The sequence below is a fragment of the Mobula birostris genome, chromosome 15, assembly GCF_030028105.1.
Source record: "Mobula birostris isolate sMobBir1 chromosome 15, sMobBir1.hap1, whole genome shotgun sequence".
NCBI lineage: Eukaryota > Metazoa > Chordata > Chondrichthyes > Myliobatiformes > Myliobatidae > Mobula > Mobula birostris.
This window is the reverse complement of record NC_092384.1, coordinates 57,093,740-57,119,677: the sequence shown is the minus strand read 5'-3', so window position 1 is coordinate 57,119,677 and position 25,938 is coordinate 57,093,740. Positions and strand designations below refer to the sequence as shown.

At 41.3% G+C, this 25,938-nt stretch overlaps 2 long non-coding RNA genes across 3 annotated transcripts in view; one reads left to right on the top strand and one right to left on the bottom strand.

The window, feature by feature from the left end:
• Window positions 1-7,681, bottom strand: part of LOC140210310 (uncharacterized) — a 23,232-nt gene extending 15,551 nt beyond the window's left edge. Inside the window, exons 1-2 of the long non-coding RNA XR_011889207.1 lie at window positions 7,585-7,681; window positions 5,969-6,105 (exon numbers count right to left, since the gene is read on the bottom strand). This is a non-coding gene — a long non-coding RNA (uncharacterized lncRNA). The remainder of the gene's footprint in view (window positions 1-5,968; window positions 6,106-7,584) is intronic.
• LOC140210309 (uncharacterized) lies at window positions 6,484-25,938 on the top strand. Of its 2 annotated transcripts, none has more exons than XR_011889205.1 (6): window positions 6,484-6,657; window positions 6,756-6,823; window positions 10,877-11,025; window positions 11,161-11,931; window positions 17,737-17,818; window positions 24,784-25,938. It is a non-coding gene; the product is annotated as an uncharacterized lncRNA (long non-coding RNA). The 2 variants fall into 2 exon arrangements; XR_011889206.1 differs by lacking the exon at window positions 24,784-25,938 and adding an exon at window positions 18,520-20,366.

Sequence of the window (25,938 nt, the reverse complement as noted above, 5' to 3'; positions counted from 1 at the left end):
CCTGTTTTTCTGTGATATCACTCTGGAGGAACATTGTATCATTTCTTAATGCACGTATGCATTTCTAAATGACAATAAAAGAGGACTGGGTGTTCTCATAATCTAAATAGGGTTCTCTCATTTGTCACACATGACAACCTATAAGCTTCTGTCTTACTATCAATCAACTGGTAGTTAACGAGGACTCAAATATATTATTTTACCCTGCCCTTCTGTAGTACAGTGGAGTTACTTAACTTAACTGTGGAGCATAAAACATCATAGCAGCATTGAACAGATAGTAGCAAAATCATCTGGTCATAAGGAAACTGTTGTTATTGGCTACACCAGCTGTCATGGTGGCATTATATTTGGTTCAATTTAATACTATGAAGCTAAAAGTAGTGTCCTCAATTGGGATGGAGGGATTTATGTGTATTTATATATAATCCTCCTTCATTAAAATTTATGTCACGTTTTAGAGACCACTTGATTCATTCATCCAAGGATCAAAGACAACTTCTATCTCCTGGTACACTTTAAGTTTCTTTAGTTCAATATACCCGGTCCAATTGCCGTGGGAGCCCTAGTGTGCAGGTAAACAGTATAGCAAGATGCCAGATTGGATGATCTGAAACATACAAGGCTGCTGGAAGGAAATTTGTGCTCCTGAACCTAATTTGGGTTTGACATTTGTAGAAGGTGATGTAATGATTCTAAATCTGTGATGTAGAATCAATAGCGGGAATTATTGGAATTAATTGTTTTTTTTGTATTTTTGCAAGGTATTAGTTGAATTAAAAAGTTTTTAGCAAGATTGAATCTGCAGTTTTTACTAACATACAATTTGTATTTTTATCAAACTTGTTATTTTCAGAATATGTGGCATTTCTCTCCATGTACTGGTAGCAAAGCAGTATAGCAGTCACATAATGGTTTATCACCTTTTCGGTTTTCATTGGCTAACTGTTAGCACATGACACATGTGTTGTGATTGTGTATCTTTTAATTGGCTCTTGCAAGACCTAATATCTTACGTCAGTAAAACGTGTCAGTTTTTGCAAAAAGAATTTCAATTTTATCTTTGCCTTCGCCTGAGCTTTCATCTCTTTAGTTTCATGTGTGCTGTACCTGGTTTTTTATTTGTTGTTTAAACTTTAAGATAAATAATCATAAAGCAACAAGTTTTCACTTATTCTTGGACGCCTAAAGAAGCTTTCAATAGGAAAATCACCATATCCCACAGCAGAGAGGTGTGGTACGGATGCCTGTGTGGTGGATCTGCCATACACAACCATGCCAGGCTCCCACATTGGCACGTGCTTCATGGGATTATGCTGATTTCAACCATTTTTCCTCTCAGGGGACTTTGCAGCAAACCCCCAGTCTGCCTACGTGGCTTTATCTGACCTGGCGCCCGCAGGAGCACCGGGCCTCTACCCTGAACACTCCATGGTGACTATTAACCCGTACTCACCGATATATATATATCTATATATATACACACCCAGGAGACACCGCGCACTCCAACACCACACAACACTCCCATACCGGGTGCGACGCACACGCACGAGGGATTAACAACGCCTAACATGCTGGCATCTCAAGTCAGGCCGGAGCCAGCACAACCACCGTTGCCAGTGCAATCACCGCCGGTGCTACGTAGATCACAGCGACGGACTCGACTGCCTGATAGACTTGACCTGTAAATATACTTGTTTTTAAATATTGTCAGTCACTTCACCCCGCTGGACTCTCTTTTTATAAAAAGGAGGGGTGAATGTGGTAAAACATGTATATAGGTTGTAACTGGGTTACCTGCCTGGACACGCCCCTCTGCTGACTGCTCCTGTGGCTCCTCCCACAGACCCCTGAATAAAGGCGATTGTGTCACTGCTCCTCCTCTCCGTTCAGGGCAGATACTCAGCATGGACATGGGTCCATTTTACTGTTAATAAAAGCCTTTCAGTATTTGCTCTACTTCCAGTCTTTTTGGAGTAATTGATAGTGCATCAACCTCCATCAAATCTCCTTTCAATATTCTACATTCCAAGGAATAAAGTCCTAACCTATTCAAACTCTCCTTATCACTCAGGTCTTCCAGACCCAGCAACATCCTTGTAAATTTTCTCTGTACTTTTTCAACATGATTTACAACTTTCCTATAAGTTGGTGACCAAAACTACACATAATATTCCAAATTAAGCTTCACTAACGTCTTATACAACTTCAATATAACATCCCATCCCTTTCAAGGAATTGTATATCTGTGTTCCCAGATTCCTCTGTTCTGCCCATCACAGTGTAAGGCTTAGTCTGGTCGATCCTCTCAATGTGCAACATGCTTGTCCACATTAAATCCTATCTGTCAGTTCTCAGCACATTTTTGGATCTGGTCCAGATACAGAATGGTGAGCTTTCCTCGCTGGTCCACTACATAGAAATATAGAAAACCTGCAGCACAATACAGGCCCTTTGACCCACAAGGCTGTGCCGAACATGTCCTTACCTGAAAAATTACCTAGGCTTACCCACAGGTCTCTATTTTTCTAAGCTCCATGTACCTATCCAGGAGTCTTTTAAATGACCCTATTGTATCCGCCTCCACTGCCGTCGCTGGCAGCCCATTCCACGCACTCATCACTCTCTGCGTAAAACACTTACCCCTGACATCTCCTCTGTACCTACTTCCAAGCACCTTAAATCTGTGCCCTCTCATGCTAGCCTTCTCAGCCCTGGGAAAAAGCCTCTGACTATCCACACGATCAATACCTATCATCTTGTACACCTCTATCAGGTCACCTCTCAGCCTCTGTCGATCCAAGGAGAAAAGTCCGAATTCACTCAACCTATTCTCATAAGACGTGCTCCCCAATCCAGATAACATCCCAGTAAATCTCCTCTGCAGCCCTTCTATAGTTTCCACATCCTTCCTGTAGTGAGGTGACCAGAACTGAACGCAGTACTCCAATTGGGGTCTGATCAGGGTCCTATAGAGTTGCAACATTACCTCTTGGCCTTTAAACTCAACCCCACGGTTGATGAAGGCCAATGAACCATATGACTTCTCAACAATAGAGCCAACCTGCACAGCAGCTTTGAGTGTCCTACACTCCCAATCCTGGTGTCATCCATAAAACTGCTGATCCTGTTAAACACATTATCATCCAGATCGTTGATATAGATGACAAACAACAATGGACCCAGTACCAATCCTTGCTGCACTCCACTAATCACAGGCCTCCAGTCAGAGGGGCAACCAACTCTGGCTCTTGCACAAAGCCAATGTCTAATCCAGTTTGCTACTTCATCTTGAATGCCAAGCAACTGAACCTTCTTCACCAAACTCCATGCAGGACCTTGTCAAATGCCTCATCAAACTCGTGCAGACAACATCTACTGCCTTGCCTTCATTCTCTTTCCTGATAACTTTCTCGAAAAACTCTCTAAGAAATTGTTTAGGCATGACCTACCATGCATGAAGCCATGCTAACTGTACTTAATCAGTCCATGTCTATCCAAATACTTTTATGTCCTGTCCCTTAGAATACATTCCAATAACTTTCCCACAACTGATGCAAGGATCACTGGCCTATAATTTCCTGGTTTACTTTGAGAGCCTTTCTTAAATAGTGGAACCACACTGGCTATTCTCCAATCCTCTGGCACCTCACCTGTCACTAAGGATAAACATCTCTGCTTGGGCCCCTATAACTTCTGCACTTGCCTCCCACAGAGTCTGAGGGAACACCTTGTCAGGCCCTGAGGATTTATCCACCCTAATTTGCCTCAGGACAGCAAGCATCTCCTTCTCTGTAAACTGTACAGAGTCTATGATGCTGCTTTGCCTCAGTTCTATAGACCCTGTGTGCTGAGTAAAAACAGATGCAAAAAGTTTTTTTAAGATCTCCCCCATCTTGTCTGGTTCCACGCATTGATTAGCATTGTGATCTTCCAGAGGACCAATTTTGTCCCTTGCAAACCTTTTGCTCTTAAAATATCTATAGAATCCCTGACAATTCTCCTTCACCTTGTCTTCTAGGGCAGCCTCATGCCTTCTATTAGCTCTCCTGATTTCTTTCTTAAGTGTTCTCTTGCATTTCTTATACTCCATAAGCACCTCATCTGTTCCAACCTTCCTATACCTGCTATGCACCTTTTTTTTCTAAACCAGGGCTTCAATAGCACTTGAAAACCAAGGTTCTCTAGACCTGGTATCTTTATCTTTTATTCCAACAAGCACACATAAGCTTTGTATTCTCAAAATTTCACTTTTGAAGGCTTCTGTTTTGAAGGCCTCCGACTTACTGAGTGCACTTTTGCCAGAAAACAGCCCATCCCATTCCGCACTTGCCAGATCCTTTCTGATGTTATCATAATTGGCCTTTCTCCAATTTAGAATTTCAACCTGTAGATCAGACCTATCGTTTTGCATATGTACTTTGAAGCTAATTGCATTATGATCACTAAATGCAAAGTGTTCCCCATATACAAATTTCTGTCACCTACCCTGTCTCATTCCCTAATAGCAGATCAAGTATCACACACTCTCTCATTGGGACTTCTACATACCGATTTCCTTCTGTATTTCTTCATACTTCCTCAATCAAAACATTTCCTAATTCTGAAAAACTGTTAGGTTTCTCCTTAGTTTTTTCTGCTCTGGGAAAACACTCTCAGTTTCTCCAAATACTCCAACTGACTGAAGTACCCCACCTCTCAAAGCATCCTGGTAAATCTCCTTCATAACCACTCCAAATTTTAGATGTAATTTCTGAAGTTTATAATGCTAAGCCTTTTGTGACCTAGTAATGCATAGAATTTTTGCATGACTTCACTGTATTAATTACCAGTGTTAACAAAGCCAAGAGTTTTAAACTACCTCACATGATTGAAAGCATTTGTGAATATACCATAATAAAACCTTTAAATAATAACATATAGAATATATGAACTCTTCATGACAGTTTCTCTCAAAGGATATTACATCACTTTTACCCACATAAAAATGCATGTGCTATGGGCCATCCCATTTCAATATTAAGCTTTCTTAAATTATGTTACAATTTCATCTGTTATTCACTAACCAGTTAAGATTATATCATCTGCATACTCTAGAAAAGTACTCATACTACTAAAATCTCAGGTTTCTGCAGGGTAAGAGAATTCATCAAATATTCTCCAGTCAGAAACCTACCTGCTGCCTTATTTTTTAGGACTTTGCTACGCACTATCATGACCATCTAAACTATTTTCTAAACAGGTTTGTAGTGAAGTTCTATATCACATTTCTTTTGAAAGTCCGCAAATGCAACATTTCTGTATGAGCATTGTTAACTCTCTCTATGACATCATGGAACAAGTCCATGAAGTTAAGCAAACACTCCCTTTCAGTCTGACTAGTGAACATTACAAGATTAAGCAATAAAAGGACCATGTCATAAAATGCATTCATTAGCCAATAATATAACACAATTCATTGGCACAAAGGAAGAAGGCTTGACTCTGCCATCATGATCAGATAAGAGAGATATTCATCTCTTGAAAAATAATAAGTAGTAAAATGACAGGGATAGAATGACATTTTAAACATGTAAATTCTTGCAGTTAAAAAAAACATCCTGTTAGGGATTGCAAAAGATTTGTCACACATAGTAACATTGCATTTTGTTCTCCAGAACCAACCAGCATTAATCCATTGAACAATCATTGCAATGTTTCACAAAGTTGGCTCATTTAGCCACTGCATTGTGCAGCACGGGTGGCAGGGTGGAGATACGTCTCCACCAAAGGAGGTGTAAGGCGTCCCTTCCCTTCACTAGCATACAGGTCACCCTTAGGCAAGGTGTAGCACCCCCTTGAAGCCATGGGAGCAGGTGGTGGACGGCCGTATGAGTCAGCTGGTGCACATCAGAGGTCCTGGTTATCCAACCACTGACGGCAGGCAGACAACCTCTGAAGAGTACGGATAAAAGCTGGGGTGACTTACCTTGTAATGACACTGCCCAGAAGAAGGCAATGGCAAACCACTTCCGTCGAAAAATTTGTCAAGAGGAATCATGGTCAAGACCTTGATCACCCACGTATGGTGACGATGATGGTGAGATTGTGCAAGGAAAAGGAAGGCTGTGAATACAATATATGAACCATTCTTTTCCAATTTTCAGGATAGTATTTATCACAAAAAATTGCATTTAAATATCTTGGTCTTAGTACTTTAGAATGAATGATGATGATAAGTGTCAGCAGGGTCTGTGAAAAGATGTTTTATAGGAATGTGTGTCTGAACTAACAGTGCTAAACCTCAAAAATAAAAATGTTAATTTTCTTTGTATTCCTTGTTCTAGGAGAATTCACTGCATAATAGTTTGCATTTGGAAACGTACTCACTTCTTCATTCATGGCTATACTCCTGGCGTATGTGGTGATAAAATTAGTTAATAAAAGCGAGGAAAGTAGAAAATAAATGTAACCAGGTGACCGTCGGATCTTATTCAGTATCGTTAAAAGTGTACTTAGGCACCCAATCCGGGTAAAATAGTTGTCTGCGCCTTTAAGGGAGACGGTGATGTCATTACGCACGCGCGGGATAGTGGGGAGACCATTTTGCTTTCTGCTGAAGACGTGGTAAGGTGTTGGAATTTGGGCTCCTCCCGAGGCTGGGCATGGTGAGGAAAGGTGAACATTAATTGACAATATTCATGTGAATTCGTCATTTCTTGTTGGCTGATTGAGAATATCGGCAATTTGATATGTTTTACATGTGGATGATTTAGATTTCCACGAGTGAAGAAATCAATGCTGGGTAGCGTGGCTTATACCAAGTTCCTCACCATCCAAGTAGGTCAGTCTTCCTGTAATTTATCTACCAGGCAATATCATGTAAAAGTTGTGCTAAAGTGTACATTTTGTTTAACTTTATTGTATCAGGACTGATTGGGCATGTAACCGAATGTGAATGTTTAGTCTCTGTTCGGAATTTCAGCACGTGTGTACGTCTTAGATGAGATGTATTCGTTTACATTTTTCGCTGTTATGTATAAGATGCAGGGTGGGTGGGATTCTAATGTTGTTTGTATTGTGTTCCTTCAGGATTGCCACTATTGTATTAGTTCCGTATTGGTTCTGGTATTTTTTATACTGCATACACAATTCTGTCCACACACGAGGGTGTGGATCGAAAGTTAAACTGGGGTTGTAATGGCACGAACTGGTTGTAAATTCATTCATTTTGTTTTGCGACCCTCTTCTGGCACTTAAACATCAAAAACCAATAAAGGAATTAAAACCCGAAAAAGTCTTTGTTGTCCTGAGCGTGTACTTTTCCCCAGACTACGTAAACAAGGAAAATATAGTGACTAAGCAAGCTAACCAGCAGGAATCAATGTAATTGATGAAAATCCATACCCCCACCCCCATCAGCAACTACATTTCAATTTATTCTAAAAGACTTTTTTGTAATATCTCAATAAACTTGTACACTGAGGTACTTTCATGCACATTCATGCTTTTTGACCTCCATATGGAGTATTAATTCTTCAGTAGATTTTTATGACACTTTGCCATTCAAATATTTTATATTATCTTTTATTGAATGGTACTTACCACAGGACAGTGATCGCGTCTTTGGTAAGAATTTACAGAGGGTTTTATCTCTGAGCTCCCTTGGTGGTATTTGTTTAAAAGAACAAAAAGAGAGAATAACAAGACTCGTATTTAAACAGCAGCTCAATGTATCTTACATAAAGTACTTTTGAGTTTGTACAGATTGTACTCTTTTGCATCTGGCAGTTACATTGAGCCAGTATTTCAGATTTAAATTGTTTATTCTCTGTGTCATTAATGGAGAGGTGGGAACATTCCACCATACTGCATCTGTATAAATTCATAACACTGCTTTTCTTTCTATCTATATATATATAGATAGATAGACTCTGGCAATTTTTTTAAAGATTAAAACTAGTGTAGAAAAGCAATGCATAACCAGATCTTTAGGATGGCATGGTCCATGAATATTGTTGATGTAAGATTTCAATTCAAAACTATGTGATCATGTGAAAGTTTGAATGTCCAAATACAAAAATATCTTTGTTTCTACGTTCCTTTTTGTATGCCTTTTGCCAAAATATGCCAGTGCCCACTCTCCGGTTCAATCTCGTATTGAATCAGTCAATGCCAGAGTTACAGTGGTGCTGCTGGTCAATTTGACATTCAGTAATGATTAATTATGCTGCCTAATCGAAAAGCAGGAAGATTGAAGCTGTTGTTTTATTTCTTCAGCTAAATCCCCTGTCTCTGACCCATTGACTGCAATCATGAAATTCCCAGGATTGAGTTGTAAATTGAGTATCCTATCCGAGCAAAGCTTCAAGCCTCTTCTGCAAGTCTGTTTGTGCTCCCTGTACTCCAGCTATGCAATCCTATTCTTAAAGTCTTCTGCTTCACATTCTCTCTTTGCAAAGCATAATTATTGGGACTCATACCTTGACTCCATTCTATCCCCGCTGGTTCACACCTACATCTGTGACACTTCTCATGCTTTTGATCTCCTCAGTATCTTTCAATTACCCAACCCTGACTGCCTTAATTTCACCATGGATCTTCAGTCCCTGTACAATTCTATCCCCCTTAAAGCTCTCCACTTCTTTCACAATAAAATAACCATCCAATTCCTCTCCACCACCACCCCTGTCTGGTAGAACCGGTCCTCAACCTCAACAATTTTTCCTTTGGCACCTCCCACTTTTTCCAGTCTCAAGGGGTAACATGGGCCTCAGTTATGCCTGCCTCTTCATTGGCTACGTAGAACAGTCCATGTTCCATGCCTTCCCTGGGTAATGCTCCACACCTTTTCCTCCACTGCAATGCTGCTGCTTCATGCACCTATGCTAAGCTTGTCAGTTTCATCAACTTTGCTTCTAACTTCTACCCTGCCCTTAAATTCATTGGTCCATTTCTGACACCTCTCTCCCCTTTCTTGATCTCTCTGTCTCCAACTCTGGAGACAGACAGTTGACCAACATCTTTTACAAACCTACTTGTTCCCATGGTTATCTTGACTATACCTCTTCCCACCCCTTATCTCCTATAAAAATGCCATTCTCTTTTCTCAGATCCTTCATCTCCACCTCATTTGTTCCCAGGATGTGGCTTTCCATTCCAGGATATCAGACATGTCAACCTTCTTCGGAAAACAGGGATTTCCTCCTCCATTGATGCTGCCCTCACCCACATCTCCTCCATTTCCCAAATATCTGCACTCACCCCATCTTCCCGCTGCCTTAACAGTGATAGAGTTCCTCTTGTCCTTACCTACCACCTCATAAGCCTCTGCATCCAACACATCATCCTCTGCAACTTCCGCCATTTCCAAAGGGATCCTACCACCAAACATATCTTTACCTCAACCCTCTCTCCACTTTCTGCAGGAATTGCTTCCGCCGTGATTCCCTTGTCCATTTGTCCCTCCCCACTAATCTCCCTCCTGGTTCTTATCCCTACAAGCAGCCTAAGTGCCACACCTGCCCATTCACCTCCTCCCACACCTCCATATAGAAAACCCAAACAGTCCTTCGAGGTGAGGCAACATTTCACCTGCGAATCTTCTGGGGTTGTCTATTGTGTCCAGTGCTCCTGATGCAGCCTCCTCTACATTGGTGAGACCTGTCGTAAATTGGGGGGCTGCTTCACCGAGCACCTGCATTCCACCTGCCAAAAGTGGAACTTACCAGTGGCCAAATGTTTTAATTCTGATTCTCATTCCCATTCCGACATGTTGGTCCGTGGCCTCCCCTTATGCCAAGATGAGGCCACCTCAGGACAGAGGAGCATCACTTTATATTCTGTCTGGGTCGTCTCCAACTAGATGGCATGAATATTGATTTCTCCTGCTGGTAAAACATGCTTCCCTCCCCCTCCCCTTGTCTTCTATTCCCCACTCTTACCTCTTCTCACCTGGCCACCACTTTCCCCTGTGTCCCATTCTCCTTCCCTTTCTTCTATGGTTCACTCTCCTCTCCTATCAGATTCCTTCCTCTCCAGCCCTTCATCTTTCCTACCCACCTGGCTTGGCCTTCACCTTCTAGCCATCCACCTTCCCCTCTCCCACCATTTTATTCTGCCACTTTCCCTTTCCTTTCCAGTCCTAAAGAAGGATCTCGGGCCGAACTGTCGAATGTTTATTCACTTCCATAGATGCTGCCTAACCTGCTGACTTCTCCAGCAATTTTTTTGTGTGTTGCTTTGTATTTCTAGCAGATGCAGACTTTCTCATGTTTACTGTTTGGACTCTCCTTTATTCTCTCACTAAATCTTGGCATATCTCCATGTTTTATCTGTGAAATGCCTTGAGATAATAGAAGAATGTAATTTGTTATAATTTAAGTTCTCAGTGGTTTGCTTTGGAGATTCTTAAGCATGATGATGTGGCTTTACACATTAGAATTGTTTTATTCTTTCCAGTCTCCTGAGTCAAAGCTCTCAGCAGTCAGCCAACTAACTCGCCTTTGTAGACAGGATTCTGGAAAGCAGCTGCCAAAATTCTCTGAAGAAATATGTATAAAGCTATAGATTTGGCAGCTCTTTTAAAAAAAACAGCGTTTGTAAACAGCTTACACATGGTGTTGCAAAAGCAGTGATGTGCATTATTCTGTCAGTCCAATCATCATCAAGAATTCTAAAATATAAATTTATATTTTCTTGTGGCCACTATCCTGAGACTCTGGTTCATTAGAAATGTTCTATTGGTTCAGTGAAATGTAGTCTACAATTGTGATCATGGGGAGAGTGAGGTAGGGGTTAGGTGCTGGATTTTCAACCCCTCCACTGTGTGTAAATTTGGCAGTAGTAGCTGAACTTGTGGGATGATTCCTATTGCTTGATGTCATTTCTTTTAAAGTGAGGGAGAACCTCAAACAAGCAAGGGAAAGTCATTAAAAGATTAAAGACCAACGGTTAAAATGGTGAAGGAAATAAAAGTGGCTCTGATAAAAAGAGGATAAAGAGAATAAAGTCAACCAGAAGGGAAAACATCTGCAGATACAAGAGGTCAGTTTTTATTTTGTGTTTGTGATTGACTTATTTTTATTAAATTTTGTATTATTTTGTGGGCCTTCTCTTTTTTCTCAACAGGCTGCATGGATTTTAATATACTTCTGTTAAAAATTTGTTGTGCCTTCACAGATTGTCTGATATGTCATCTAATATCCTTTGGTTTCCATTGGTAAACAGTTCAAGAAAATAAAAGAAGGATTAATTTGGTTACTAAGTATCAATCCGTGCTGAAAAACCTACTAGAGACTAGAACAAAGTCAAGATGACTGCAAAATTATAACTTCATATTTATCTGTATTGATATTTGTCATTTCCCTGCTCACTTCAGTAACTGAGAAGTTTCGCCTGTAATCTATGTTAACCTTTTTCACTGTTAACAACACTTCCTAATTTTGTGTCATCCACAAACTTGCTGATCAAGCTTTATGCATTTGAATTCAAATAGTTTATACCAGTGGTCCCCAACCACTGGGCCGCGAGGAAACAATATGATTTGGTGATATGAGTCAGCTGTATCTTTCTTCATTCCCTGTCACGGCCACTGTTGAGCTTGAACGCACACGAGGTCATGACCTGCGCGTCATCCATGTCAGCGCGGGAAGAAGATCAACTCCTCAAGCTTGCAAATGACGGCGGGCTGAAAAGTATGTTTGACATAACATCTCTGCCGGCATTCTGGATCAAAGTCAAGGCTGAATATCCTGAGAAAGCCACGAAAGCACTGAAAACGTTGCTTCCATTTCCAACATATCTCTGCAATGAATGCAACGAAAACTAAATTGCAGAATAGACTGGACATAAGGAACCCCCTTCGAGTATCGCTGTCTCCCATCACCCCTCGATGGCACCATCTCGTTGCAGGGAAACAAGTCCAGGGCTCGCACTGATTCAGCGATATTGGTGTGTTGCAATGATTTTATATGTTCATATGGGGAAAATATGTGCTGTTTGTTTAATATCCAAACGTTACTTAAAATGGTATGATGCTATTGACTTATAAGTGACTTATAATTGACTTATCACTATATTCATGCAAGGAAAATATGCGCCGTGTGTTTAATATTAAATTTGTTAGATAAACCCTTTTAGAAACAAAATTGAGTGTATTAGCCACTTATCATCTATATTCCAGTTGTGATTAACGCCCCCCTGAACAGAATCGCCAAAAACAATTTGTGGAAAAAAATCGGCACGTACACGCATGTGCACTGGTGCCCGCGCAAGGTTTCATGGTCATGGTAGTCTTTCTTGGGGTAAACTCAACATATTTGACTGCTACTCTTGTCCATTGGCAACCCTACCCCCCCCCCCCCCCCCCCCCCACCGCCGGTCGGTCGGTCTGCAAGAATATTGTCAATTATAAACCGGTCCATGGTGCAAAAAAGGTTGGGGGACCCTGGTTTATATAAACAACGAACGAGAAGTGTCCTGAAACTGACCCCGGCACCACATCATTGGCCATCAGCCTCAATTCCAAGACACAACCTTCAATCACCATCCTCTGCTTCCTAACTCTGAGCCAGATTTTAATCCACTAGCCAGCTCTCCCATGGGACTTAACCTTCCAGACTAGTCTACCATGTAGGATGTTGTCAAAGGTGTTGCTAACGTCCAAATGGACAAAATCCACTGCTCTACCCTTATCTATCCTTTTGGTTGCCTCTTCATAAACCTCAAAAAAAATTCATTAAGCATGACTTTCTATAAATAAAGGCATGCAGACCCCTCCTAATCAGACATTGTCTACCTAAGTGCTGGTAGATCATGTCTCTCAAAAAATTCCTCCAGTAACTGATGTCAGGCTATCCAACCTGTTGTTCCCTGACATGCTCTAGCTATCCTTCTTAAACAACAAAATTATATTAGCCACCTTCCAATCTTTCTGAACCTCACCATTAGCTAACAACAAGTCAATATATCCACAAGAGCCTCCACAATTTCTTCTCTAGTCTCCCACGAGGTCTGAGGCTGCCCTGGGGATTTATCCCCCATAATGTTCTGTAAGGCTGCAAATAACTCCTCCCTGGTAATACAAATTTTCTCCAAATCATCTCCACTTGCTTCCCTTATCTCTTGAGGAACCATGGTTTTCTCTTCAGTACATACAGAGGAAAAATATTAATTAAAAATCCCACCAGTCTCACACAGCTTGAGACATAGGAGGCCCTGCTGATTTCTAAGGGGGCCTACTCTCTCCCTAGCCACCCTTTATTCTTAACATAGCGATAAAACCTCTTGGGATATTCATTAACCTTACCTGCCAGATCCATGCCATACTCCCTCTTTGCTCTTCTGATTTCCCTCTTAAGAGTATTCTTCATTTTTCATATAGTCATCAAGGGATTGAATCATCCCATAAAGCTAATGCATGCTATAAGTTCATTCAACGAAAAACCAATAAATCACCAGGGTTACATCTGCTTGCTCAAGGTCTCCTTATTGTCATGGGAGAGGCTATATTGTACGCCAGTTGCTAAAGAAAATAACCTATGTGCCTTAGACACAAGGGGATGAAGGGGTGAACCAGTTCTCTAGGGTAACATGTGCACAGAAAAATTGGATAATGAGGAGTAACAAATGTTAATCAGTGCATTCTGCACACCTGAGGAGAATAATAACGAAAATACTTTTAAGGGCACCTTACTGATTGGGGAGACAGTTTTACTGGCTCATTGATTATGTCGCAAGCTGGTCCTTTGTCAGTCAAGAGTGCGTTGGAAATACCTCAGTCATTTTCCATAGAGAGAAAGAACAAATGGTATTGAGCACGTACACATGGAGGCTCTCTGTGTTATAAGACCAAAAGATTTTGGAGCAGAATTAAGCTACTTAGCTGATCCATATTCCCTCTCAGCCCCAATCTCCTGCCTTCTCCCCATATTCACTCATGCCCTGACTAATCAAGAACTTATCAACCTCTGCTTTAAGTATACCAGTGACTTAGCCTCCCACAGCCACATTTGCTAAAGAATTCCAAAGATTCAACAATCTCTGGCTAAAGAAATTCCTCCTTTTTTGCATTCTGAAAGGACATCCCTCTATTTTGAGGCTGTGTCTTCTGGTCTTAGACTCCTTCACCGCAGGAAACAGTTTCTCTGCATAGACGCTGTTGAGGACTTTCAATATTTGATTGATTTCAATGAGGTCACCACCATTCTTCTGAATTTCAGAAGAATTCTCCTCATAATATAAGCCTTTAAATCCTGGAATAATTTTTGTGAACTTCCTTTGAACCATCTCCAAGAGGTTATGCAGGAAGTTAACTGTTAGGTCCCCAGTGGAAACAAATGTAGTTAATCATAGAGTCATAGATCACTACAGCACAGAAACAGGCCCTTCAGCCCTTCTAGTCTGTACTAAACCATTAATCTACCTAAACCCATCGGCTTGCACCTGGACCATAGCCCTCCATATGACACCATTCATGTACCTATCCAAATTTCTCTTAAATGTTGAAATTGATCCTACACCCATCACTTGCACTGGCAGCTCATTCCACACTCTCACCACCCTCTGAGTGAAGAATACCCCCCTCCTGTTCCCCATAAACATTTCACCTTTCATCCTCAACCCATGACCTCTAATTGTAATCTCATCCAACCTCAGAGGAAAATGTCTGCTTGCATTTACCCCCTTACAATTTTATATACCTCTATCAATTCTCCCCTCAATTTTCTACCTTCTAGGGAATATAGTCCTAACCTATTCAACCATTTCCTATAACTCAGGTACTCAAGTCCCAGCAACATCCTTGTAAGTGTTCTCTGCAATCTTTCAATCTTTTTCACATCTTTCCTGTAGGTAGGAATCAAAACTGGACAAAATACTCTGAATTAGGCTTCACGAATGGCTTATATAATTTCAACATCATATCCCAACTCCTGTAATCAATCCATTGATTTATGAAGGCCAATGTGTCAACAACTTTCTTCCTGTAACATCACTTTCAAGGAATGATTGATCTATATTCCCAGATCCTTCTGTTCTGCTGCTAACTGTGTAAGATTTTCTTGGGTTGGTCCTCCCAAACTGCAACACTTCACACCTGTCTGCACTAAATTCCATCTGCCATTCCTCAGCCCTTTTCACCAGCTGGTCCATAGATCCCACTGCAGGCTTTGAGTCTTCCTCTCTGTCCACTACACCCCCCTCCCCCAATTTTGGTGTCATCCATAAATTTGCTGATCTAGTTAACCACATTATCATCCAGATCTTTGATATATGTGACAAACAATAACGGACCCAGCACCAGTCCTTGGAGCACACCACTAGTCACAGGCCTCCAGTCAGAGAAGCAACCATCTACCACTACTCTCTGGCTTCTCCCACAAAGCCAATGTCTAATCCAATTTATTACCTTGTCTTGAATGCTGAGCAACTGAACCTTCCTGACCAAACTCCAGTGCAAGACCTTGTCAAATTCCTTGCTAAAATCCGTATAGATAACATCTACCGTATTGCCTTCTTCATCTTTTATGGTAACAGTTTGAGGATAAAGGGGAAGCTTTTTAGGACCGAGATTAGGAAAAACTTCTTCACACAGAGACTGGTGAATCTGTGGAATTCTCTGCCACAGGAAACAATTGAGGCCAGTTCATTGGCTATATTTAAGAGGAAGTTAGATATGGCCCTTGTGGCTAAAGGGATCAGGGGGTATGGAGAGAAGGCAGGTACAGGGTTCTGAGTTGGATGATCAGCCATGATCATACTGAATGGCCGTGCAGGCTTGAAGGGCTGAATGGCCTACTCCTGCACCTATTTTCTATGTTTCTATGTAACTTCGTTGAAAAACTGTATGAGGTTGGTTAGTCATGACCTACCATGCACAAAGCCATGCTGACTATCCCTAATCAGTCCCTGTCTATCCAAATACTTACACATCCAGTCCCTTGGAATACCTTCTAATAATTTCTCCACTCCTGACATTAGGCTCACCAGTCTATAATTTCCTGGCTTTTTCCTGGCTATCCTCAAATCCTCCAGCACCTCACCTACAGCAAAGGATGTTGTAAATATCTCAGCTAGGCCCCCTGTAATTTCTGTATTTGCCTTCCACAGGGTCCAAGGGAACACATTGTCAAGCCCTGGAGATTTTTCACCCTAATTTGCCCTAAGAAAGCAAATACCTCCTCCCCTTTTATCTGTATGGGGGCCATGACCCCACTGCTGCACCACCTCACGTCTATAGATTCTCTGTCCGTCTCCCAAATAAATACAGATGCAAAAAATCCTTTTAAGGTCTCTTCCATCTCTTTTAGATCCATGCACAGATTATCATTCTGATCTCCCAGCAGACTAATTTTGCTAGCCTTTTGCTCTTAATATATCTGTAGATACCTTTGGGGTTCTCCTTCATCTTGTCTGCTAGACCAACCTCATATCTTCTTTTAGCTCTCCTCATTTCCTTCTTAATTGTTCTTTGGGTCAGTTATGGATTTGGAATATGCACCAGAGATTTTGAGCATGTATTGAACTGAGTCAGTCAAACTGAGGAGCTACGTGGTTCAGGGGAACACAGTGTTGAGCAGTGAACAATTCACAGAGAAACTCGTGCTTCAGGGTGTACGGGCCATGCCCAAACAGACTGCTCAAACGTGCTACATCATAAACACAAGAGATTCTGCATGATGCTTGATATCTTCAGCAGTGCACGCAAGATGCTGGCCAGACTCAGTAAGTCAGGAGGGGAATAAACAGTGGACATTTGAAGTCTAGGGCCTTCATTAGGACTGGAAAGGAAGTGGGGGGGGAGGGGGCAGAAACCAGGTTAAAAAGGTAGAGGGAGGGGAAGGAGTACAAGCTGTCAAGAGAGAGGTGTGACCAGGTGAGTATGAGGGTGGGTGTGTGGGAGAGTGGGGCAAAGGTAGAAGAGGTAAAGGGCTAAAGAGGAAGGAATCTAATAGCAGAGGACAGTGGACCATGGAAGAAAGGGAAGGAGGAAGGGATCCAGAGGGAGGCGATGGGCAGAAAAGGAGAAGAGATGGGGTGAGAGGTTCAAATGTGCCCAACCCTCTCAAGCCTATTTGAGCAATTGGCACTTCTTCCTGACAGCTGGCACTTAGCAGAGCAGAGTCAATGGTGTCATGAGCCCTGTGGGCCTCTGTGGCTAGCTGTAGTGTTGGGCTTCTCGGTTTCTCGAGAACCTGTATTTACTAATTGTCTTAACTGGAGTCATTAAGCTCTTGTGCCTTCTGATTAATCTTGTTGAGTTAATCGTGACTGGCACGAGGTTTTCTGCATTCTATGATTTTAAGCATCCATTAGTCTTGCGAGACCATGGATCTGCACCTGGAAAGCCTTCACTCTCCAGGGCACAGGCCTGGGCAAGGTTGTATGGAAGACCAGCAGTTGCCCATGCTGCAAGTCTCCCCTCTCCACGACACCAATGTTGTCCAAGGGAAGGGCATTAGGACCCATACAGCTTGGCACCGGTGTTATACAGAGCAATGTGTGATTAAGTGCCTTGCTCAAGGACACATCATGTTCCCTCAGCTGGGGCTCGAACTCACGACCTTCAGGTCGCTAGTCCAATGCCTTAACCACTTGGCCAAGTGCCCACATTCTATGATTAGTTAATGCAAAACCATACTCATCGCAGAGTCCTTGTGTTCAGTATGATTTGTATCACAGTGTCGCTCACTCATAGCACCGATGTTCTGCTTATATTCTGATGTATAACCTCTTGTTTCCATCTCAATATGGGAGTTCAATCACCGTGACAGAAGGACCCTGTGATCAATGGACCCAGTGGAGGGACTACAGTGGCTTGGACATCAGTTGGTTGGAGGTGAGGGTGCCTTCTACATTCAGCTCACATCCCAAGTGTCATGTCCTGAGCTTTTCCAAGGTTCTCTGGGTCAACAAGGTTCCTGCGGCATGAGTCTCCTGTGGTATTCATTGTTTCTGAGTTATATGCAAAGTTATGGGTTATATATGCAATGTTCCCAAATTACATGTACTTTTTCGAACCTTCCAGCCCTGTATCTAGAACCATCAGGTTTGTTCCGAGTTTTCCAACCGTGTCTCAAGAGTTCAGGGTATGCTCCGGGTTTTTCAGTCCTGTCCTGAAAGCATCTGGTCTGTTCCAGGTCTTCCAGCCATTTCTCGAGCTCCCCTGTGCTCCCATGGCCGTAAGGTGCCAGCCTTAGGGAGGGAGATACTTTCATAAGCACTGCAGGCCCCTGCTGCTCACCAAAAAGCACTGGCTTTTAGGTTTCTTGAGCACCTGTATTTAATCATTGTTGTCATTATTTTCTGTTTAATCTTGTCAAGTTAATTGTGACTGGCAGGGGTTGTTCCACATTCTATGATTATTGAATGCGGACCCCTGTATAGTGCTCATCACGGGGTCCTTGTATGATTTGAATCACAGTGTCACTCACTCATGCCACTGCCATTCTGTTTATATTCCTATGCACAGTATAACCTTTTGTTTCTATCTTGGCATGAAATCTGCCGTTTCTCCACACTTGGGTCAATCACTGCCAGCATTCACCGTCACAACTGGTCGCAGCTCGAACCGTTTAGTCAGGAAAAATGAGAGATCAGTGGCTGTCAGGCAACAGACAGAAAGAACAAAGCACAGCATAACCTTGGAATAAAATGCAGCGAACACGTAGAGCTCTCTCCACAAGGGTGAGGTACACACTCCAAGCAGCAAAGGCACCACCATCGTCATCAGTTGGAATTTGATGAACTGAAGAGGAGTGTGAAGCTCGGACTGGTGGAAGAACGAGGAAGGAAATTGCAAGAGTTTTCTGAGTGGGAGGCAAGCCTGCAGTTCAACAGGTGCATGGAAAGGTTGTCTGCTGGAAGTGGTGAAACATCAGAGCAATATAAAGGAAGGGGCCATTGTAAATGTGAATTATTTATTAAGATTATGAGACCACTCAGTCCTCTTTTATTGTCATTTAGAAATGCATACATGCATTAAGAAATGATACAATGCTTCTCCAGAGTGATATCACAGAAAACAGGACAGACCAAAGACTAACACTGACAGAACCACATAATTATAACATATAGTTACAGCAGTGCAAAGCAGTACCATAATTTGATAAAGAACAGACCATAGGCACAGTAAAAAAAAAGTCTCAAAGTCCCGAGTCGATCGACTCCCAAGTCCCTGATAGCAGGCAGCAAAAGGGAGAAACTCCCTGCCATAAACCTCCAGGCACCGTCACCTTACCGATACCTTGGAAGCAGCTGACCCCAGCCGACCTTGAGTCCATCCATCCAAAAACTCCGAGCTTCCGACCAGCCTCTCCGATACAGCCTCCCGAGCGCCATCCTCTACCGAGCGCCTCACAAGAGATTTGTGATGGGAATGGGTATTAACAATAAAGAATGTTCAATCTGTGGTATAAGCAGAATATCAAGTGATTCACTGAAAGTCAGAGGTTTGTAATACGGCATGTCTAGCAGGGAGGTACGGGCACATGCCTGTTTTGTTGAGAGTAAAGCAAATATTTTATTTAGTGGTACCCGAGCAGAAGGTACCACAGAAACATCTGTGGAGATCACCATGATTGAGGAACAAACCCATAAGGAGTGAAGAAACTAGCAGCCAGAGAAGAGTGCAGAGTGAAACACAGTCTATTCTGTATAATATACAGTAAGTCCAAGGCAGCATCTGGGCGGTGATTTAGGGCTTATAGAGTGATGAGACTTTTCGCAACCCTTCATAGCAAACAGCCTGAAGGAATTCAGTAATCTGTTTTGGGTAGTTTGTTTCCAGGAGATTCAGGACAACTGTACCACCACAAGAATCCACTGAAGAGACAAAAGGCAGAAGGCTTGCAAAGGGCAGTGTGGTGAGGTGATATTAATTGATTCCATTACGCTCAACAGTGCTGTAGAAGATAAAATGGCATGGGAAGAGCTCCATGTCTTGGTTGTTTACAGAACTGTTCATTGCCCTGAATGAAGCATTGATTAAATTGGATGCTTTCAGAGGGAAATGCATTGCCATGTGGAGCCAGTTCAAAAGCTCAGACAATCTTATTAAGGTAAGATCTTTAGTGGGTATGGATTTAATGATGAGAGTCCAGCACAGCGTAGTGCACCAAGATGGATTGGAAGAACTGATAGCCTTGGGCTCAATTCAGAAATGGAAAGTTAGAGGGAATGATTTTGAGGCTTTATATGGGACAGCAGCAAAGAGGAAAGGTCTGGTATCGATGGAGAATCAGAGCAAATGTCAGGATGTGGGAATATTGTGAAAACAGAAGAAAAAAAAGAGAGAGAGTGATCAAAGGTAAAGATGGATGTGATTGAGTTCATTGTACCCCATAGTTCACAAAATAACTTGCATTATTTTAACCACTGTAATGCATAAGAGCTATTAACCAACTTTCCTTAATGTTAAGAAATGGTATTTAGAATATGTGATACAATATATTGATAATTATTTATACATATAGATACTGTTATATTAAGGAAACTATCTGTTGTGAGATCAGATGTAAATGATCCACTGAAGTCATCAATGAATGAGTGGATATTTTGAAGTCTGTGGTATATTCTTCTTCTTCTATTTCCATCTGTTTAGACACATCTATGCATATTACAGCCCTCCACAGGATGTATGTTAATTATAGAACTTCAAGGAACTCAAATTCTTGAATACAACCTAGTCTCACGTATAAACTGAATGATAGACTCTTCAATCAGATGTTGATTCTCTTGATGGCCAAACAAAGATTTAATAGAAATCCAGAATAAATTTAAGCCAGATAGCCTCTTGAACAACATGCTTCTTTCAATTTTGTATCAATTACAGCTCAGCAAATCATGCTGGACTGTCTCTGGACTACCACATTCACATAATCCAGTAATATGTTTTCCTATTATCTTTAAATAATAGTTTAGCCCACAATGCCCCAACCTAAGTCTTGTAAATTTCACCATATCTCTACGACTTAAAAGGTAACAGTCTGAGACTTTTTTAACTGGTGGGTGACTGGAAAAATAATGCCTGCCCCTTACACGAGGAAATCTGCAGATGCTGGAAATTCAAGCAACACACATCAAAGTTGCTGGTGAATGCAGCAGGCCAGGCAGCATCTCTAGGAAGAGGTACAGTCGACATTTCGGGCCGAGACCCTTCGTCAGGACTAACTGAAAGAAGAGCTAGTAAGAGATTTGAAAGTGGGAGGGGGAGGGGAGATCCAAAATGATAGGAGAAGACAGGAGGGGGAGGGATGGAGCCAAGAGCTGGACAGGTGATAGGCAAAAGGGGATACGAGAGGATCATGGGACAGGAGGCCTAGAGAGAAAGAAAAGTGGGGGGGGGGTAAAACCCAGAGGATGGGCAAGGGGTATAGTCAGAGGGACAGAGGGAGAAAAAGGAGAGAGAGAAAGAATGTGTGTACATAAGTAACGGATGGGGTACGAGGGGGAGGCGGGGCATTAGCGTAAGTTAGAGAAGTCGATGTTCATGCCATCAGGTTGGAGGCTACCCAGACAAAATATAAGGTGTTGTTCCTCCAACCTGAGTGTGGCTTCATCTTTACAGTAGAGGAGGCCGTGGATAGACATATCAGAATGGGAATGGGACGTGGAATTAAAATGTGTGGCCACTGGGAGATCCTGCTTTCTCTGGCGGACAGAGCGTAGGTGTTCAGCGAAACGATCTCCCAGTCTGCGTCAGGTCTCGCCAATATATAGAAGGCCACATTAGGAGCACCGGACACATTACATCACCCCAGACGATTTAATTCATTTTTCCAATCCTCCTGCCATTTCTTCTCTATACCTTTTTATATCCTACTTCTCAATTCTGCTCTGCCTAGGGGAACTCTAATTTCTACTTGCCTGCTCTGTATGGAAGACTTTGCAATGCCATCCACAGTTTCATTTCCCTCCACCCCAGCATGCCCAGGTATCCATGAAAATCTAACTGCACAGCCCATCTTCTCTACTCTAAACAACACTAAGAGAATCTCAACAACTATGTCAGGACAAGCTTTTGATTTACTCCCTCTTATAGACTCTAAGGCAGCAGCAGAATCCGAACAGATGATAACCCTACGTGGTCAAGAGTCTTTTATCCACCATAAGGCCCAGAGGATTGCTGATAATTCTGTTGCAAAGACAGAAACACCTTTTGAAACCTGGTGACCAATCTTAACTCCAAGTTGAGACATATACATCCCAAATCCTGCCCTACTGCTCTCTGGGTCCACTAAGCCATTAGTAAAAATCTTCAGATAAGATCCCCATTTATTATTTAAATATTCATTTGTGATCAACGCTGATGAAATTGCACTGCTTCCTTTAAGCTGAAAAAGGAGGAATAGGTCTACTTCTGGTTCTGGAAAGAGCTGATACTGATTCTGGATACTGCCTGAGCTACTAAATATTTGCAGCTTTTTCTGATTTTACTAAAAGTTATCACTTAATACAGTATGAGTCTTTAGTGTTATAAAGAGAAGTTACTCTGATACATGCAGTACGTAATCACCTGTGGCTTTTATGTGATAATGGATATCTACACATTGATTTTGGTTTAAGAAAACTTATGTATTTAACACAACAGAATGAATAATGTTATCTGATTATTGTTGGGATAGTTTTCTTTCTGATAATTAGATGGTACAATATAAAGAAGGTTATATTATCAAGCATAAGGTCTTGCAGTTCCATCAGAAGACATATATTTATAGTTAACTGTAATTTTATGTATATACATTTTTACATTTTTGATGATTTGTATTTCCTTGTTTATAGTACATATATATACACACACATCAGTGAGCATTTAAAAACTAGATGATATGACCATTGAAACATTGTTGTACCATCTACTGCTGTTGAAAGTTTATTGCCTTCAATAAAGGATGCTGGTTGTTTCGACTTTGTTGTTTGCCTTTGAAAGCAGGAATTCAAAAGACTTACGATATGACGTATGCAAAAAACAAAAAAAAAAGGCCTTTTATCATTTTTATTATCTGTAGTTGGGAAAGAGTATCCCAACCTTTGGTGCCAAATGTTGCATTGCTACCCTTAGAGATTGCTTCTCAAATTCTGGATACATTTCAGATTTTGAAGAGGGCCAGAGAGGGACAGGAAACTGAAGTTAAGAGTTGTCAGCAGACAAACCCAAGCAATAATGTGGGAGCAACAAACCTGTTCCTGGTGTTTCTGGGGAGTCATTCATTAATCCAGATTGGGTGACTCCTGAGGGTGTTTGGACTGATTGAGTCCCTTTCATTCAGGGAATTCTCAACACCTTGATGTACCCAGAGAAGGAGCATCTGATCCCTGTGTCTACAATGTGGTCTTCAGTGACTGGGAGGCACCACAGAGACTGGAGAATCTATTGGACACAGACAATCATCTTATCAATTTATTTATTATTTAGAGATACAGCACACAAACAGATTCTTCTGGTCCAACAAATCGCCACTGCCCAGTCACATTTTTGGTTACATCATTGTGACCGATTAACCTACTAACCCATAAGTCTTGGCAATGTGGGAGGAAACCAGAGTACCCAGAGGAAACCCTCACAGTCATGGGAGAACGTACAAATCTGTTACGGACAGTGGCGGGATTGAACCTGGCAGTGTAACAGTGTTACATTAACCGCTGCACACGTGAGGCTGTATTTAGTGAAATACAGCAGAGGTGTTAGAAATCTGAGGCAGAAACAAAATTACTGGAGATGACCAGGAACAGACAATGTAAATCTGAAGGGAAACAAAGTTAACATTTCAGGTCAAAGATCCTACATCAGAATATTATATGATTTGATAAACTTCCTTTGGCTTTTCTGAATTCTACTGCTAGTACCTAATGAAAAGAGAGGCACTTTCATTGTACTTTATGTTTGATGATATAACATGGTGATAACCCCATCTTTTACTGGATTTTATAAGGAAAAAAATGACAAACTAAAACAATATGGAATTAATGATACAAACTTAGCAGTCAGATGGAAAATGCTGCAAATTGCAGCTGTATGGGAGACCTACAAATGAGTTCCCCGGAGACATTAATTAATCCCAAACTCAGTTACAATTTTACTATGTCTTAATTACAGGTGAAAGGTAATAATAATTAAAATATTTTAGGTGTTACATCTGACTCATATTTTCTCTCCAGTTTCCAACAAGATCTATGAAATCCCAGGAAACAATGGTTGTTCCAGTGAACTGTTTGATCTAAAGAGAATTCCTCTCTTTGCACCTGTTAACATTATATTAATCTCATTACATTCAAATACCTCAGCTAGCTTTCTTGTTTTTTTTAATTCAAAACTATTGTGTGCCTTTGAAGCCATTCACACAGGTTGCCAAGGGAATTATACAATTAAGAGCATTGGCTATTCCTCAGTGAAGATGATATTCCCATGGTGATTCTTATGTCATCTGTGCACAGATAAGGAACTACATTATAACCATTGTCTGCAGCATACTTTTTGGGATTTAACTTTTCAGTTAATTATTTGCCCAGCTTCAGAATGTTTTACACTAAAAGGAAGTAAACATAATTAAGTGAATGTTTTCTTGTAAGAAATTCTTTTATTTAAGTGGCTCAGTTAACCAAATATGGTAGCATTGGTAAAGTAAGGTGTGTTCATAACCACAATTTTAACACAATTACAAAACATCTTTTATTAAAATATAAGTTTCACTTCTTTGCTTCTGTTTTAACTAGGTGTATAACCTACTGAAAGAGCAAGCTTTGAACCTTTCATCACATATACAACAAAAAGCTGATTAACTTTGAATATTTTCTCATAAATAGATGAAGCATCAACAACAGACAAGCCTGTGCAGAAAACCAACAGATGAAGGTGATCAGCCTGAAACATCGACTCTTTATTCCTTTCCGTAGATGCTCCATGACCTGCTGAGTTCCTCCAGAATTTTGCTCATGTGCTAAGGGAATTGACAAAATCTAAAATGTCAAACAATGTCTTCCCCACTGTCCTCACATACAGCTGCTGCTTGACCACAGAGTTCCTCTAGTATATTATATTTATACCAAATACTGACTGATAATCAGACATAGTAATACTGCACAAGGAACAGAAGAAAGCAATAGTAATAGATGTGGCAATCCCAAATGACAGAAGCATCAGAATGAAAGAATATGAGAAGCTGGAGAAATACCAGGGCTTGAAAGAGCAGGTAGAATGGATGTGGAAGGTTAAAGCCAGAGTAATCCCTGTGGTGATAGGAACACTTGGAGCTGCGACACCTGGACCGGGAGAGTGGCTCCAACAAATCCCGGGAACAGCATCTGAGATCCCAGTCCAGAAGAGTGCACTACTAGGAACAGCAAGGATACTGTGCCAGCCTCTGATGCAGGTCTCGAGATTGAGGGAAAAATACACACGCACACCACCCATAAGGAGTGAGGAAAAAATGATTTATAAACAGAATATTAAAATAGAAAATTTGGAGATGAAATATTTGTGAAGATCCCAGTGACCACATGGGTTTTGTCTGGATGCTCCACAGTCCAAAGGTCATCTGGGTCAGTGGGTTAGCTGGCCTCTGTAAATTGCCTCAGTGTGTAGGAAGAATCTGGGAAAGTGGGGAGAATAAAAAAGTGGGATTAATATAGGAGTAGTGTAAATGGGTGGTTGACAGCCAGTATGGATTAGTGGGCTGAAAGGTGTATTGATGTAACTTCGGAATGTTTTTCAGAACAGTAAATGGGTTGAAAAATAATATAGTTTTTTTCATTGCTGGCTAGTACTGAAATTCCCATTGTTATGAGGTCATAATTGTTTCTGAAATTTGTGTACTCTTTCTCCTAGTTACCTAATTTATTGTAGTCACGGAGACTCTGGGTGACATATACAGTACGAAAAAAAGTCTTTAGTTTCCATGTAAGCAAAAATCATGAATGCCTCAGCAATTCCCCTGTTCACTTTTAAAATATTAAAATTAT